We start from the raw sequence: 17,296 nt of genomic DNA, 5'->3' as shown, positions 1-17,296 counted from the left end.
TTCCCTCCCTCCTTCCTCTCTTCCCTCCTTCCTTCCTTCTTTCCTTCCTCTCTTCCCTCCCTCCCTCCTTCCCTCCCTCCTTCCTCTCTTCCCTCCCCCCTTTCCTCCTTCCTTCTTTCCTTCCTTCTTCCCTTCCCTTCCCCTTCCTTCCTTCCTTCCCTTCCTTCCTCTCTTCCCTCCCTCCCTCCTTCCCTCCCTCCTTCCTCTCTTCCCTCCCTCCCTCCTTCAGTCCTTCCTTCCTTCTTTCCTTCCTCTCTTCCCTCCCTCCCTCCCTCCTTCCCTCCTTCCTTCCTTCTTTCCTTCCTCTCTTCCCTCCCTCCCTCCCTCCTTCCCTCCTTCCTTCCTTCTTTCCTTCCTCTCTTCCCTCCCTCCCTCCTTCCCTCCTTCTTTGCTTCCTAGCTTCCTTTCATCTCCTCCACTTTCTGAACCTATTTACATATTGGTCTAAATTATTCAGATCCACCAACAAGGACCTCTCCTATCTCATAAAGATCATGTCCCACCACAGGGCTCAGCAAAACTACTGTGGTAGTTTGAAAGAAAATGGCCCCCAAACGGAGTGGCACCATTCGGAGGTATGGTTTTGTTGGATGGAGTAGGTATAGCCTTGTTAGAGGAAGTGTGTCACTGTGGGGCTGGTCTTTGAGGTCTCCTATGCTCAAGCTATTCCAGCTGTCACAGACCACTTCCTGTTGCCTTCAAGATAGAGGACTCTCTGATACTTCTCCAGCACCATGTCTGCCTGCACGCTACCATGTCCCACCATGATGATAACAGACTGAACCTCTGAATAGTAAACAAGCCACCCCAATGAAGTGTTTTGTAAGAATTGCTGTAGTCATGATGTCTCTTCACAGCAATAGAAACCCTAAGACAACCACTAAAGCCCCAAACCAGTCCTGAGGTTTTGTTGAACTAACTTTCTTAATTCTCCTGGGAACAAGCCCTACCCAGCTCAGTGAACTGGCCATCAAGCATTGCTTTTTGGTCTGCTTGTTTGCCTCCGTGGGGCCTACCCTTTTCTCTGTTGCCTGCTAGTCACTGCTATCTATGGTGACCCCAGCTAGCAATAACTAAGTGTCCCTGTAGCTCATGTGAGCCCATCCGTCGTGGGCTGTTTTCCCTTGTGTTGCCTTAGGTGACAGCAGCATTTGTCTCGAGGAGGGATGAGCAGTTTCATTATTCAGTTTCTCTATTTTTCTAGCACCCAGGCTGATCCTATTGACTCACATGTCTCATAGTTTCATGATCCTAGCCATGAGAGGCTTCTGTTTTGCTAATTTTTATTTGTTTTAAATGCTTTACCATTCAATAGTTTCAGATATCAAATATTCCTTGACAATCATCATTTTCTGTACTGGGTCATTATTGAGGCCCTTGCTGGCATATTGAATCAGGATTTTCCTTTTTCCTGCATTAAGGTCAGACCTAATGGGTGTCTTTCATCACTCTCACCTTATTTTCTCCATCCTCTGTCTAGTTCTTCCCATGGGATTCAAGTCTTTGGATCATGGAAAGGCTCTTTAGTACATATCTAATTTGTTTTCTCTTTCCCATGTATCTCGCCATCTGTGAGAAGTGTTCAGACTACATCTCATCCTCTCCATTTTCCACTTTTTTGCCGAGTCAGAGGATAATGTGTGGGGGGGGGGGGCATCTGAATGTCTCTTTCTCACTGCAGTTCTTCCCTGAATGACAAGGTCCTTTTGAGAAGACAGCTGAGCCTCAGGTGGATGCCTTCTCTCCTACAGGCAAGGCCATGCAATTGCTATGATTGATGTTCACAAACAAGTCCCCTATGTGTGCTACTTTCAGTGACTGTAATATATTCTCCAGTCTGTCATCTGTTTGGGGGCATGCCCATACCCACATGCTAGACCTCATTCATTAAGGAGGCAAGCCATATTTTACTATGCAGAGGAAGATAGCCACTTTGGAATTACCTCCAAGGATGCTTCACTCCCAGGCAGTTCAGTCTCAGTGGCATGTCTTATTCCTGGCAGCCGGGAGCATGCAACTGCCACTACAGCAAGGAGACATGCCATCTCATGGCACACCAGGAAAGGTAGCCATGTTGGAATTTCTCCAACAGATGCTCTACTCTCAGATGGATCAGCCCCAATTGTTTGTCTTATCACCCATTACAGGGGCCATGTAGCCAATCCTCTCTAACTCCTCTTTGGTTCTGTTCATCTCTTCGGGATACAATTGCTTTGCATGACCTTTTTTGGGAAGATGTTAACAAATGTCTATTTATTCCACATAGGGCCCCAACAACAGACAAAGAACGGTCCCACCAAAGTCTAGCTTGGTGAACCAATGAGTTTCTTGGAGTTTACAGGAACACGGGCGATGGGTTACTTACAGGAGCGTGTGTGACTCAAAGGTGGCTGTGAGAGCCCCACCCATTGTGAGTGATGATTCAAGAAACCACATTACTGGAGTTGCCTGTGCAACTTGGAGACAGCTCTGCCTGAGTTACCTCTTCCTCATCAATTGCTCCTTGCTCATACAACCTTGGACAGGGGCCTTAGAGTCTTGCAGCTTTCTGAGGTTCTCGAATCTAGTAAGTTCTATGTAGTTCCAAAGTTTAAGATTCCTCAAGAGAATGTTCCAGTTTGGAGGAAACAGCTACCCAAATCTGTGGAAATCTAGAACTGTTCATAATGTAGATATTTCTGGTTTATAGCTATATAAATGGTTCCTTACCATGACAATGTCAACAGCTTTTTGGGTAAGGAATAGAAGTCTCTGTAAGTTAAGTCTTCCTTTAAATCACTTGGTAAGCACACTACAGGTTTCCTTATTAATGAATGAGCTAAGCTGAAATCTTCATCAAGCGTTTACTTTATATTTGTATGCTTATGATTTTGCCTTGTAAACCAATAGATCCTGGGGAACTATGTACCCAGAGAGTTCATCTCCTGAACAGCTTAAAAGACACCCTCCCCCATACCACCCCTCATTTGGCGTTGAGAGAATTCTGCCTAGCACTAAATCTTTGCTTTTGCAGACTTAGAGTCAGTGGGACTTTCCCCTTCAGTTCATTTCTTGTTTGGTTTTGGTTTTGACTTGGCTATATGTTCAAGGTGTTGTATCTACCCTAAGATGGAACTGAGTATTTAGCTTTACGGTGTAGCCAGCTAGGCAGGAGCTGGCCTCTACCGGATGAGACAGAGAATTTAGTGAAAGGTTTAAGTCTTTGTTTTGTTTTGTTACTTCATGTAACTTATATGTTTGTCAATTTTGAACACAAATCTATTAAAAATGCCTTGTCTACTGTGAAATGAGAACATCTCTTTCATAACTGCTAGCCAAAGTATTTTACTTTCATTTTTAATTCATGTCTTTTGTGTCACCCAGGTTGTGGCTGTAATTGTAGAAATGGCTCTCTATCTGTAGTTAGGAAATGCTGTTTCTTCTCAACAAGTGTCTATGTATTCCTATTAAATTCTGAAGTATTTTAAAACTACAACTGCTCTTTTTGGTTGGTTTATAAAACAAATAATTGCCTATATAAAATCCATAATATTAAACATTGAATTCTTTAAGGTGTCAAGACAATGTGCTATTTTTCTTTCTGGCTAACTCAGGAATTTTGTTTGCTTTTGAGACAGGGTCTCACTATGTAGCCTTGGCTAGGCTGGAACTTGCTGGGTAGACCAGGCTGGTCTCAATTTTGCTGGAACCCTACTGAGTGTAGCCATTACAGGGATGTGTCCCCAGACCTGGCTCAGACACCTTTTATGAATCTGAATTCACACAACTAAAGTAAACGCTTGACAACTGAGAATAGTTTACTAATACCATTTTAATGACAACAAACTGCTTTTCTCTCATTTACCACATTACCACAATATAAGTAAGTAGCTTATTCCCCTCGGTGTATTTTCCCATTTTTTTTTTTTTTTGCTTATCAAATAAGCTAATGTTGACACAATGTTTAAAATAAAGAAAAACATAAATTTCCAAATCAAATAATTTTTAAAATACTTTACTGCAACAGTCATTGTGTGTGTAGCATGTCAGCTTGAAGATGATTTCCAAGATCTTCATTACGATCATATAATTGATGTTTAATTAGATCAACTATGGTGTGGTCAGTAGTCACACAGGGCCTGATTGGGCAGAGCAGAGCACTGACGTATTGATTATCGAAAGTGCTTTTACTTGTCTCTGTAGGAGAAAAAGTAAACACTACAACAATGGTTCAGGTTAACAACCTCCTGTCTTTTTGCCACACGGCGGCCCATAGGACTGCAAGAGTCATGTCACAAGCTTTGTTAATCTGCTGAAACGAGATCTGAATTACCCCCTCTCTTTATTTTGTGAAATAAGAGTTCATTGCACCAGTTAAGAGGTGTAATTAGTTCCAGTGGTTGCGACTCCCCTGGGAGCCCCGCTGGTAGGGAGACATCTGAGGGCATGCAGCTGCTCTCCTGGGTTCTTGTCATCAGCCCTTGTGACACTACTGACGTCTTCACAGACCTTTTAGACCTTTCGTTCCTGTGGTCACCCTTATTTGTGTCCCTACATTAGAACTCAAAGGATAGGATACTTTAAATCTTTATTGTCCAGTTCATATTTCCCTGACAGCGCTCCCTAATTTTTTTTTTTAGTTTTTTTTTGAAGTATTTTCTCTTCTGTCTTGGTGTTGGTATGAAGATAATGTCCTTTACTTTTTTATTATGTTTTGTTTTTAAGACGATTTCTTTCTATATAGCCCTGGATGGCCCAGAATCCATTGTGTAAACCAAGTTGGCCTGGATCTCACAAGGATCTGCTTGCCTCGGCCTCCTAAGGGCTGGGATTTAAAATGTGCACCACAACCTACTTCCTTAATGTCTTTTAAAGACTAAGGTTATTATTTTTTATCAATTCTATGTGTATTCTAAATAGAATTCACTTCCTGTTTTAGACGGGTCGGGTGCCTGTTATTAATCAGCCCTGTGGTTGTATCATCTGTTGAACAGAAATCATTAGTTATATGCAATAAATGTCATATTTTGTTTGATGGCTTGTGCTTCTGAAGTTTTAAGTCTTTCAGGTCTTCCCTTCAGGTCTTCAAATAGACACTGTTTTGCTCTAAACTTTTTTATTTTGCCATTTCTATTCAAGCCTTTATTTCACCCAGCATGCACCTTCTGTGTGGGGTGTTATGAGGGTATCTGATTTTCTTTTCACTGGTTAGTGAACTAATTTTCTGCTCTCTGTCCCTTCTCTGTCTCTTTGCTTTGCAGAGTCACGTCTACCGTACGTTAACTTTCTACATCCACAAGGGTCTGTCTCTGGCTTCCCTGCCCAGCTCACTGCTCCACATGTCTGCACCCATGTCAGTACCCGAGTACCAGAGTATTTGTCCCTTTGCTTTAGCAGCGTATCTTAATCTCTAATAAGACAAAAATCTTCCTCCACACCACGCTTTACAAAGACATATCTATTCACCGGTCGTTATTATTTCATGTAAACTGTAGAGCAGGGCCATCGTTTGGGAGTAAATAATACAGTTTATAGATGAACAGGTATGAATAGAAACCTTTACCATGTTACGTGATCAGATCAAACATGTAATGCTTCCCCACTCCTCGGCCCTCTTCCAACTTCTTTAATAAAGTGTTAAGATTTCTCTGTCAAATCAGATGTGGGTTTTGCTTCTGTTCCTTTCTTTGTAGATATCTCACCCTTGTGAACAATGCCAGCTGTTTAGATTACACTTCTGATAATGACAGCTGACACAAGGCAGTGATGTTGATGTGGTAGATTGTTCTTACAGCTGGAAAATGTTATAAACTCTCTCATCACTTCATACAGATTAGGGTTTGATTCTGATTTTTTTTTAGGTAAATAAGTAATTATGTAACCTCAACTGACAATTTAAATTCTTCAAACTTTTGCATTTCTTAGGTGAAATAATCTAGAAAAGACACCAAAAGAATCAGGCCCCTCTGCAATCATTGAGGACTTGAAAGAGCTCTTGTTTATGTGGTAACAACTACTGCTTACTATATTAAAAGGAGAGATTCATCTGAAGATAACAAGGATGACTATATACCATGTTGCCTTAAATAATACCTTAAATTTGTTTAAAATTTAGCTTTGAACTTGTATCCTAGACATGCATCAGAATTAAAATGTCATCAGAGGACAAAACAGAATCACAAAGGACAAAAAGTCACTTTAACTTACTACGGTTTAACAATAAATTTGAAAATCCTAAAGCTTAGTATTATAAGTTCTTAAAGGTGCTGGAGGATTAACAGGACATTTGCCTAGCATGAGCAAGTCTCTGGATTCTGTCTCCAACCAACACTGCAAAAAACAATGTTAATGTTTTTGCTGAATTTACTTAGTTCTGAAAGGCTATTTTCTTGCTTTACTAATTAATATCTTCACTTACTACTACCATATGAATGGTTTTGTGTTTGTTTGCTTGCTTTTTAATTTAATTTTTTTAAGCTAGCATACATGGTCATAGTCATCATTGTGGGATTTTTCTTTGTTTTTAAGATTTGTTTATTTTTATGTGCATCAGTGTTTTGCCTGTATGTATGTCTATGTGAGAGTGCCAGATCCCCTAGAACTGGAATTACAGACAGCTGCCATGTAGGTGCTGGGAATTGAATCTAGGTCTTCTGGAAGAGCAGTCAGTGCTCTTAACCACTGAGCCATCTCTCCAACCCCGTTTTTAAAATTTATTTATTTATATTTTATGTTTGAGTGCTCTGCATGCCAGAAGAGGGCATCAGATCCTATTATAGATGGTTGTGAGCTACCACGTGGGTGCTGGGAATTGAACTTAGGACCTCTGAAAGAGCAGCCAGTGCTCTTAGCCACTAAGCCATCTCTCCAGCTCTCTTTTCTTTGTTCTTAATGGTAGTTATTTCTGTGGTGACCAACCTTTCTGATTTGCCTGTGACAATAATTTTCCAGATCTAGGTCATTCAGTGTGAGACCCAGCATTGTCCTGAGAAAGCCAGAGCAATTGGTCACTATATCTACCTTGTATAATCTGCCTAGAAAACAAAGATCCTGCAGCTGACCTCAGCAATTTTACAGTCTGTGTTCTGATTTAATGCTTTTAATGTAAAAAGGGAGAAGGGAGGGAGAGGAGGAAAAGAAATGATTAAGGAAGAGGGAAGTACGAAGGAAGAGGAGGGAGGGATTCCTCATGCAAAAGAAGCAAGGCTCTTTCCAATCCCATCGCCTTATTTATTTTTAAACATCTTCTTGTCACTTTGAGTCAATAGGCAACCAGACACTGCGTGTCGGACACCCATTACCTCTCTTAATCAAGGGTTCAAATCTTCTCTGACAACATCTGATTTTTGCCTTCCACAAATCAGACGTGAGATATAGAAGAAAATTAAATAGAGCTTGCAGAGCATCTATTAAACCTAAAACAGGCTTTAAGATTTCCCAGAGGATTCCTGGAAAAAATCACGAAGATTTATCTTTTACCTTATAAAAAGAGATGCTCAAAATAAATAGGTCTGGAAGGCTGAATGGAAGAAGCTGTCAAGTCAGAAAACAGTCTCTCTCTTCCCTAGAACCAAGTGTGTGCAGTGAGATGTTATTAGCATAAACACTAAAGAAACCTCACGCTTCATATGCAGTTCTTAGGAATTCATCAATGCCTCATTACTGCATGTATTTTACTTTTAAGAAAAAAAAGAACACTAGATAGAGGTCTTATAAAATTGTTCTGTTAATTTTTCCTGCAGTTACCTGGTGCTTAACAGTGTTTTACATGATGATATTCATCAAAAAATGTTTTTCAATTGTTGTTTGAAGTGTTAGTTGACAACAAACCCTTTTCTTTAAAAGAAAAAACTGAATCAAATCATGTTTAGCCAGTGTTTTCCAGTGCATATCCATCTGGTCTTCTCCTGAACAGAAACATTTAAAGTTACTCCTGATTTCCTGAATCCCTTTGTGTCTGTGATACATGACATACTTGCTATATACAAGAACTATGATATAACTTAATAATTTTCCTCTACAAAAAATATGTTCATTCAGTTTTGTAAGGTGGACATTGTAGATGAATTGCTAAATGGTCTTATTAATAAAAAAAAAAATGGAGCCAGAAATTGGGGTTAAAGCTGAGAGATCAGAGGAATAGGACAAGCCACAAACCAACCTCACCTCACTGACCCTTCACTTCCAAATAGAGAGCTAGTCAGTAATAAGCCTGAGCTAATGCCCAAGCAGTTATAATTAATATAAGCCTCTGTGTGTTTACTTGGGGGATGCGAGTGGGAGAGATTTGTCCCGACTGCTGGCCGAGTGGGACACAGGAAAACTTTCCACTACAAGACATGCTATTTAGTGACTTCTTTGAAAATAGATAATATTTTTTTTAACCATTTACAAATTTTTATTTTATTTTTCTAGATTACTTTATGCATTGTTAGAGTTTATTGAAGACTTAAAATCATCAGGATTCAATGTTACATGATTATTTATTTACCTAGGAAACAATCAGAATCTACCCTGAATCTATGAAAACTGTATGGATAAGTGTGGTGGTTTGAATGAGAAATGTCCCCCATAGACTCTGGTGTTGGAACACCTGGTTCCCAGTTGGTGGCGCTGTTTGGGGTTTAGGAGGTGCAGCTTTGTGGGAGGAAGTAGGTCACTAGAAGTAGGGCATTGAGAGTTTAAAGCCTCATGCCACTTCCAATTGCTCTCTCTGCTTCATGCTCACGGTTGAGGATGTGAGTGTACATACAGTTTGCTGTTCTGGTCACTGTGCCTGCTGCTTGTTGCTCTCCTCCCTGCTGTGATGTACTCTCATCCCTCGTGAACTGTCAATCCAAATAAACCCTTTCCTTCTATAAGTTGCCTTGCTCATGAGGGGTTTTGTTTGTTTGTTTTGGTTTGTTTTTAAATCATAGCAACAGGAAAGTAACAGATAAGAGAGCTGAGGGACTACCAAACCAATAGCCTTGCCCTGTGCCAGCTGTGACTTAAACTTTCCAAAGTGCAATCTAAACAGCTGGAATTGTTCACAAGGGCAAGAGATCTACAAAAGAATAAACAGAAGCAGAAACTACATGATCTTATGGAGAAATCTTAACAGGATTACTAAAGATCACAAAAGAGGTCAAGGAATAATGTGGGAAGGAATAAACGAAATTAGAACATTGTAGGAATCATGGCATTATAACGTGGTACTACTATACAAGTGAAGATATGGCACCACCAACAAGTGTTATACTGGGGTGGGTGAGGTGGCATAGCAGGTAAAAGCACTTCTTGAGAAGCTTGTCAACCCAGCCCTACCTCTGGAACCCACAAAAAAAGCAAGACCTCAATAAAGTCATCTTTGACCTCCACACATGCACTATGGCATGGATACCCATCCTACCTCCCCCAACCACAGTAATTCTAAATAAAAAATAATTTTAAAATATGTTATATTAATCCTAAAAACAGATTTTTATGGAAGGTGTTGGAAAATGAGAATATAAAAATAAAAAGGATAAACTCATCATGTATGTGAGAGTCCTTTCTGGTCCTTGAAAATTTAATAAGAATATGCATTCAAAACCATTTGGTCTGCTGATTTTGTGAGAAACCTTTGTGCCTTGCCAGAGTTCTCAATTCCATGAAAGGAAGCCGGTCTCCTTAGGTTTTTATGAGTACTCTTTCCCATCCTAGTTTAAATTTTGTGTACTTTAGATGTTTCTGCCTTGTCTTGATTTGGTTAGCTAGTGGCTTGTCCTTATTTGTGAAGATCTAACTCTTGGGTTTATTATATAGTTGTACTTTCAACATTGTTCATTAGCATATCTGCTAATTACTTTTTGTATTAGCAATTTCTTTCTCCTATTATTCTTATGCTTCTTTTTCTTTTTCATTTTATAACTTTTCATTTTTTTGTGTTGTTCATGTGCACGAGGTGTGCATATGTATGTATACAGTTGTATGTGCATGCACACAGAGGGCAGAGGTCAACTTTGGGAGTCATTCCTCAGGAACTATCCACCTTATTTATTAAGACAAGATCTCTCACTGGGACCTGGCATTCATCTGTTAGACTAGACTGGCTGGTGAGTGGGTGGCAGGGCCCTGCCCATCTCCATCTCCCCAGCACTGGGATTCCAAGTTGCATTGCCACACCTGACTTTTATGTTGGCACTAGGGATCAGATTCAGGTCCTCATGCTTGTGTGGCAGGCACTTTGGACAGAGCCATCTCTCCAGCTTCCCTGAGTCTTAATTTCTTAAAACAATCATTCTCAAACTTTATCAAGTACTTACAATTATTTTGTAAGATCCCTGTTTAACCATAGAAATTTATAGTGTTGTACATAAAACTTCTTATAATTTTGAAGTAATTATAGACATGAAAATTTACATAAAGAATTCCTAAAGCTCTCTTATTTTCACAACTAGCTTCCCTGGTGGTGACATCTTCTGTAAGTACACAGCATGATGAAAGCCAGGAAGCTGCTGGCTTCCTGCTTAGTACAGAGTACAGTGAACTGGATCACAGAGCTTAGATTTAATCAGTTTTCTGAATGCTCTCATTTTTACATCTTAGGTATAATTTTATGATATTTAATCAGGTGCATAATCCCCACTACAACCATGTGTTCTGTCTCCCCAGTGCCCTTTCTTATATCACTCCTCTGCTGCCCCTCCCCTATTTCAACTTCAGGTGTGTCCACTTTGACATTTGTCGTGAAGATGGTGCCATATAAATGTACCATATAAAATCTGACTTCTGGCCGGGTGGTGGTGGCGCATGCCTTTAATCCCAGCACTCGGGAGGCAGAGCCAGGCGGATCTCTGTGAGTTCGAGGCCAGCCTGGGCTACCAAGTGAATTCCAGGAAAGGCGCAAAGCTACACGGAGAAACCCTGTCTCGGAAAAAAAAAAAAAAAAAAAAAAAACCAAAAAACCTGACTTCTATAATTGGCTTTAAAGATACTGCATGTGTGTGTGCGTGTGCATGTGTGTGTGTGTGTGTGTGTGTGTGTGTGTGTGTGTGCATGTGCATACACTCTTGTTCTCAGTGTGCCATGGCATAGATATGGAGGTCAAAGAATAACTTGCTGACATCATTTCTCTCTTGTCATGTGGGTCCAGTAGAAAGAATTCGGATTACGAGGCTTGGTGGCAAGGCCTACTGAACTATCCCTCAGACCTCTGACACTGGCTTTTAAAAGTCTGTAGATAGCCCTTTAGTCCATCCAAATTGTTTTTAAGTAACAATCACGTGTTGTTATTTTACTGCAGAGTGACAGTCCAGCTCACAATGTACCTTGTTTAGGCTTTTGTGTGTTAAAGGACATTTTGGAATTAGTTTTTAGTCATTATATATAAAGTGGTTATAAATAATTATACTTAACATATCAATCTATGTAGTTTATTCATGCATATGCCTGTTGTGTATATGTGCACCACGTGCATGTAGGTGCCCTTGCTGATCAGAGGGGGTGTTGGAGCTCCTGGAGCTGGAGTGGTGGTTCTGAGTTACAGCTGCCTCATGTGGGTGCTGGGAACTGAACCCTGGTCCTCTGCAAGAGCAGCAAGTGCTCTCATCTGCTGAGCTAGCCCCATTAAGTTTTCAAGAACGATTAAACTTATTTCCAGAGCACCTTACCATTTTCTACTCTCTCTAGCAATGCGCAAATAACCTAAAAATCTCTGTCTCCTGGTCAGCATTTAATTTTATCAGCATTTAGAATTATAGCCCTTCTGAAAAGCACTGAATACTGTGTCACAGTGTTTTGGTTTGAATTCTCCAATGCCTGATGTTGTTGAACATCCTTTAATGTGGTTATTTGCTGCCCTGATACCCACATTGGTGGAGTTTCCACTCAGGTCTTCTGGTTGTTTTCTAACTGGATTATTGGTATTCCTACCATTGACCTTAGAGTAGTGTTCACTTATTTGGGGGATGAGTCCTTTGTTAGATATGTGATTTTCTCCCACATTTTCCCGCTCAGTTTCTAATCACAGTGCTACTTTTAAATTATAATTTAGTTCAAAAAACTCTAAGGGACTTGATAGACCACAAAAAGAATGGGGTCTATTAACGACAGTGCCAGTTAGGGTAGGTCATCCAAGGCTAACAGAGACATGTTTTGCTTAGGTATGGCTTTTAGCAGAATCTTGAAGAAATCTGTGGTTGATTACAGGAGCCTTGAGGACTATCAATTAGGGGCTATAAAATGGTGAGAGTCCCAAAGTACAAAACAGTTCTTAAGACCTCCCCGGGCATTATCTTGTTCCCCCTGTAGGCGAGGCAATGCCCACCCCACCTGAAGGGCAGCCACCCTCTCAGAGGTGGCTCTTTTGGAGGCCAAAGGTCCCTGTCCATTGCTGCGTGGCAGGAAGATTTCTTAAGTTGATCCGGAGTTTCCTTTGAAGGACCATTAATGACGGGGTGGTAAAGGTTGCACCAATAGCCACAGTGCATGAAGTTCGAGGTATTAATTAACTTACTGAACAGTCTAGAGAACTGTACTCAGTAGGTGCAGGGGGGGGGGGGAGGGAGTGGAGAGCAGCATTTGACCAGGTCCTTCTGGCTGGCAAAAGTCTGACGGAATAGTGAGGTGATAAGATGGGTCAGTAAGGGAGCTCCTGGCGTGTATGGGCAGAATTGTCCCTTCCCTGCTAAGGTTTCCCCAGCACCATCCCAATCAAAGCTGGGCAGAATTAAGAGTCATCCAAGGAGGACTTGGAGGACAGACTTTTTGAGCCGGTTCCTAAAAACAGAAGGAGCATTACTCAGGATCGAGAGAGAAGGAATGGAGTGTGGACCCCCTGAGTAACTTCAGGAGAGAAGCTTGAGTCCAGGAGCTTCAGGGGGACACTAGGGGACTCCAACACCTAATGAAAAGGGCATGTGCTGTGTGACGGAAGTGGAGGGGCTGCCATGGGCACAGGCCACTTCTGAAGTCTCTTCTCATTCCCCACAGGTCTGAGATGTCAAGGAGAGTCTCAGATCACAGTATTGGACTGAGGCATTTCTCGCTTCAGGTTCTATTTTTTAAATTTTAAATTTTTGAGACAGACTGCCTGACCTTGAACTCTTGACCCACATGTCTCCAACTCCTGAGGATTGAGATCACAGTTGGTCTGCTGCCACACCTAGCTCCCACTTCAGGTTCTTTAGGAATCCACATTCTGAAGGTATTTCCTCCTGCTCTGATTTCCCCGGTGATGGACCCAAGTGTGACTATGTGCCTGCTAGAAATGTCCCCCTTACCTTTCAGATCCCTTCCCCAGCTTGCAGGAGGTCCTCCAGAAGCCTGCATCCATCTACTATCTGTAGCACTGGCTATCTGGCTGGATACCACTTTGTATCTGGTCCTGATGTGCTGCATTTCCTGCGCAAAATGGCCTAACAGATCTCCTGGCACTGAGAAGGATGTCACTACACATAAGAAGACTGGGGGTGGGGGGACATCTCAGTTCCCTAAGGCTCTGATGAAAGTGCTTCCATCATAACATCTTTCTGTGATCAATTTAATTTCATTGGTGTGCTTTATTGCTGCTGTTTGTTCAGCTGAACATTATAGAAAGCGGTTCTCAAGGTTTGGGAGCTGGAAATAAAAGATGAGTGTTGGTATGGCTAACGCTTCTTACCTTTGAGCCTTCAGAGAGCCTCCTTCCTGGGTCCCAGGAGTGACAGTCTTTGCCGTTCATTGATGTGTAAGTTTGTCTCTTCCATTTCTGCTTCTGTCTTCACATCTCACTGGATCCAGGACCGACCCTCATGTAGCATGAACTTATCTTGGTCCTTACCTTAATCACATTTCCATCGTTTGCTTGCTGTTTAGTTGATTATCACATTCATTCATTTGTGTGTGTGTGTGGGGCACGTGTGGAAGTCAGAGGACAGCTTTGGGGTGTCAGGCCTCTCCTTCTGCCGTGTGGCTCCTAGAGATCAAACTCAGGTCATCGGGCTTGGTTGTGAGTATTTTACCCATTTGCGATGTCTTCCTGGCCCCATTTGTTTGTTTGAAGAAAGGGTATCACTAGCCTAGGCTGGCCTCTCACTGGCAATCCTCCTGCTTCAGCTTCCTGAGTGACAGGATTATAAGTGTGCACACCACCTGCTTTCTGAACGCTAAAAATAAATAAATAAAAGGAGGACATGACTGTTCTTCAGGGGTGGAGGAGAAGATTTATTGCAGATATGAGAGAGAGCATAGCCAGAGACATCTGGAAGAGTCCGGACTGAACATGATCAGCCAATTGAGCCAGGCCAAGTGAGGAGAGGGGAGAGGGGAAATGGGAGAGGAAGAGAGAGAAGCCTGGAGTAACAGTCAAGATGCCAACAGGCCAAAATGGCCAAAAAAAAAGGGACCAGCGTTGCCAAAATGGCTGGAATCAGAGCAGTTGGGGAACGGGCAGCCTAGCCCTTGGGCTGGAGAGTTCAGGGTAGGGGGTGTGGTATGCCAGCCAGGTGGATCCTAAAACTGGCAGGGACTGAGGGATCTGAGAGAACCTGGTGACCATGTCAGCTTTGATATGTTAAATAGGTACCTCAGTTAGCCGTTTGTCCCATGTTTGAGATCTAACACTTTCCATTGGGTTTAAAATAATTAAGTTAATAAGAAAATCACCATCTTCCCCAGTTTTTGGTCTGAGATTCAAAGAAACAGGTTTGTTAGTCTTTTCCTTATGTCCCCTTAGTGTCATCTTATTCTAGCATTTTGGCATCCAGTGATGTGGCCTCCAGCAGAGGGAACAATCCGTGGCATGAAAAGATTCAAGTGTGAGTCTCAGAGCTGCCTCTTGGGTCTGCCTGTGAAACCCTGTAGGGCAGAAAGGAAGTTGCCACCACCCTGCATGCCCTATACAAGGAGTCTGTGAGAGCAAGCAGTTCTTCACAGTCCCCATCAAGATACCTCAGACTGCACAGAAGCCACCCTGTTTACGTATCTGGAAGTTCCTGAATTAGTGTTGGGAAAAAATTACCATAAAATTTGGTATTGTAAACAAAGCATATCATTTCACAGTTCTAAGGGTAGGAAATGAAAGCAGCTTGTGTAGATTTGGGCCTCAACTTTTAAAATGGCTCAGAGACTGTAGGAGAGACACCTCAGTTGTTTTAAATGTGGGCTTCCTCCCTACCCCCGATATGTCCTCATGACCCAGTGCTGCCTTCCTGAAGAACAGCATCTTTATAACCTAGCCTCAGGCATCGCATGGCACCCATGCTTCCAGTCCATAGTCTGTATTCAAGGGTCCTCAGGCCTTTGAATTTGTCATAATATTTTAAAGATTGACTTTTACTTCTGTGTTTGTATATGTCTTGTCATGTGTGTGCAGGACACCGTAGAGGCAGAAGAAGGCTTCAGACCGCTTGGAGCTGGAGTTAGAGGAGGCTGTGAGCCATCCAAGGTGGGTGGCTGGCAATCAAACTCTGCTCTCTAGAAGAACGGCAAGCTCTCTGAACCATGCAGTCATCTCTCCAGCCCAGAAGAATTTGGCGAAGTATTTTAAAGCTCCCGAAGCTCCCTTCTCGGTTTGTCCCTCACCCTCCTTCTCCATATCTCTCCGCCTGGTACTAAGGCTGCTTTGCTCCCCTCCCCGAACCTTGACCTCACATGTTCAGAGTCCATGTTAGAGTGGGGGGGTGGGCAGTGGGCATGATGAGAATCAAATTCAGTCCTAGAAGTCTTAGGCAGCGCTACTGGGGTGGGAGTACATGATCCCTCCAGTGTTAAAGCTTGGGCGTCTACTTGAGAAGTCTTTCTCTGGCTAGTGTGGAGACTGCCTGCTAAGGAAAGAGCTCGGTGCTCACAAGTATCTTCTTACCGCTCCATATGCCAAAGAATCCTTCCCCATAAAAGATGAGTGAAAAAAGAAAGAAAATGACTGGGGGCGGGGGAGACACAATTTTAACAATGTAACTGTATAATTTTAAGTAGTTTAACCCTTCAGACGTTCCATTTCTTCAGCAAGAGGCCAGGAATAATAATATTCGTCCTATAAAATCATTAATAATGAGGGCTGGAAGAGGAGCCCCTGTAAGTAGGGTCAAAAGCAGTTGTGAGCTGCTCAGTATAGGTGCTGGGAATCACACTCTAGTCTTCTGCAAGAACAGCAAGTGCTGAGTCATCTCTCCAGCCTCCTTCACTAGGTCACCACCACCACCACCACCACCACCACCACCACCACCACCACCACCACCACCACCACTACCACCACCACTACTACCACTACCACCATCAACATAGAGTGGGTCAAGTATTTGCTTCTACAAGCAGGATTCCATAGACCCTGCTTAAACACTCATGGCCTCGTTCATGGCAGTCTTGGCTTGTCTCTCTTCCTGTTACTCCTTTCCTCCCCAATAATCTTGTGTGTTGCTGCTGTTTTGGCTGTGCTGAGGGTTGAACCCAGGGCCTTGTGCCTGAGAGGCAAGTACTCTACCACTGAGCCACACAGCCCTAGCTACCCCTTCCTAGGGATCGTTAAACAAATCCTGTACAGCATGCTCTTTAATTGGTCACGTATTGTCATTATCACGCTAAAATCTTAGCAATATCTCCAGTGGTAGCAAATACCCAACTGGTTTATACATTCCCCTAATTATATGATTTTGTTTGTTTTGATTTTATTTTGTTTTTATGGTCAGTTTGTTAGCACTGGGATTCAATAAAGGCCAAATAGTATAGTTAGTTACTGTGTCTCTGAGTCCCCTTTAGACTATAGAATCCATCAAGGCACCTTTCTCTGTTCCCTGCAACTTACGCACTGAAGCAGCAGGTTACGTGCTATAGGGAGTCTCCTGTATGCTACTGATTGTGTCTCTGTAATGTCCTTTAAGATGTCCCTCTGTCCTTGAATTTTCTGTTTATGTTTTGCTAGACCATTGGGTTCAGAGTTGATTTCTTGGTAGGATCCTTTCCTAGCCATATTATGTAGGACACACACACTTACTCATCTGCCTCTTTGCTTTGAGACATTAACAGCCATGGATGAACAGTGCTCTAATCCATCAATTCATTAGGAGTCATTAGCTTTTCCTAGTCATAAAATGAATATGTCTTCATCTTAAAATAATAAATAATATAACATGATATAAAATGCAAAGTAGAAATCAAGTGTCATTTTCCCCCTGGCTCATTAACTTTTCTTTTTACAGATAACCCTGTTGATGTTACCACCTTTGCCATGACTTAAAAATTTGATACAATCACTTCAAAAAGGTGAACAGGGATGTTTTATGATGGTAAAGTCAGTGTGGCTGGTACACAGAGATTTATATGATTATGGATCAAGAAGACCTGTTACACATGTGCATATACATGAAACAAACAAAAA

At 42.0% G+C, this 17,296-nt stretch overlaps 1 non-coding gene across 1 annotated transcript; it reads right to left on the bottom strand.

Annotated features, from left to right (window-relative positions):
* Positions 1 to 16,347: 16,347 nt before the first annotated feature.
* Positions 16,348 to 16,419, bottom strand: Trnae-cuc (transfer RNA glutamic acid (anticodon CUC)). The gene has a single exon. It is a non-coding gene; the product is annotated as a tRNA-Glu (tRNA).
* Between the last annotated feature and the right edge of the window lie 877 nt (positions 16,420 to 17,296).

The sequence above is a fragment of the Peromyscus eremicus genome, chromosome 7, assembly GCF_949786415.1.
Source record: "Peromyscus eremicus chromosome 7, PerEre_H2_v1, whole genome shotgun sequence".
Classification (NCBI taxonomy): domain Eukaryota; kingdom Metazoa; phylum Chordata; class Mammalia; order Rodentia; family Cricetidae; genus Peromyscus; species Peromyscus eremicus.
This window is presented reverse-complemented; position numbering and strand designations above follow the sequence as displayed.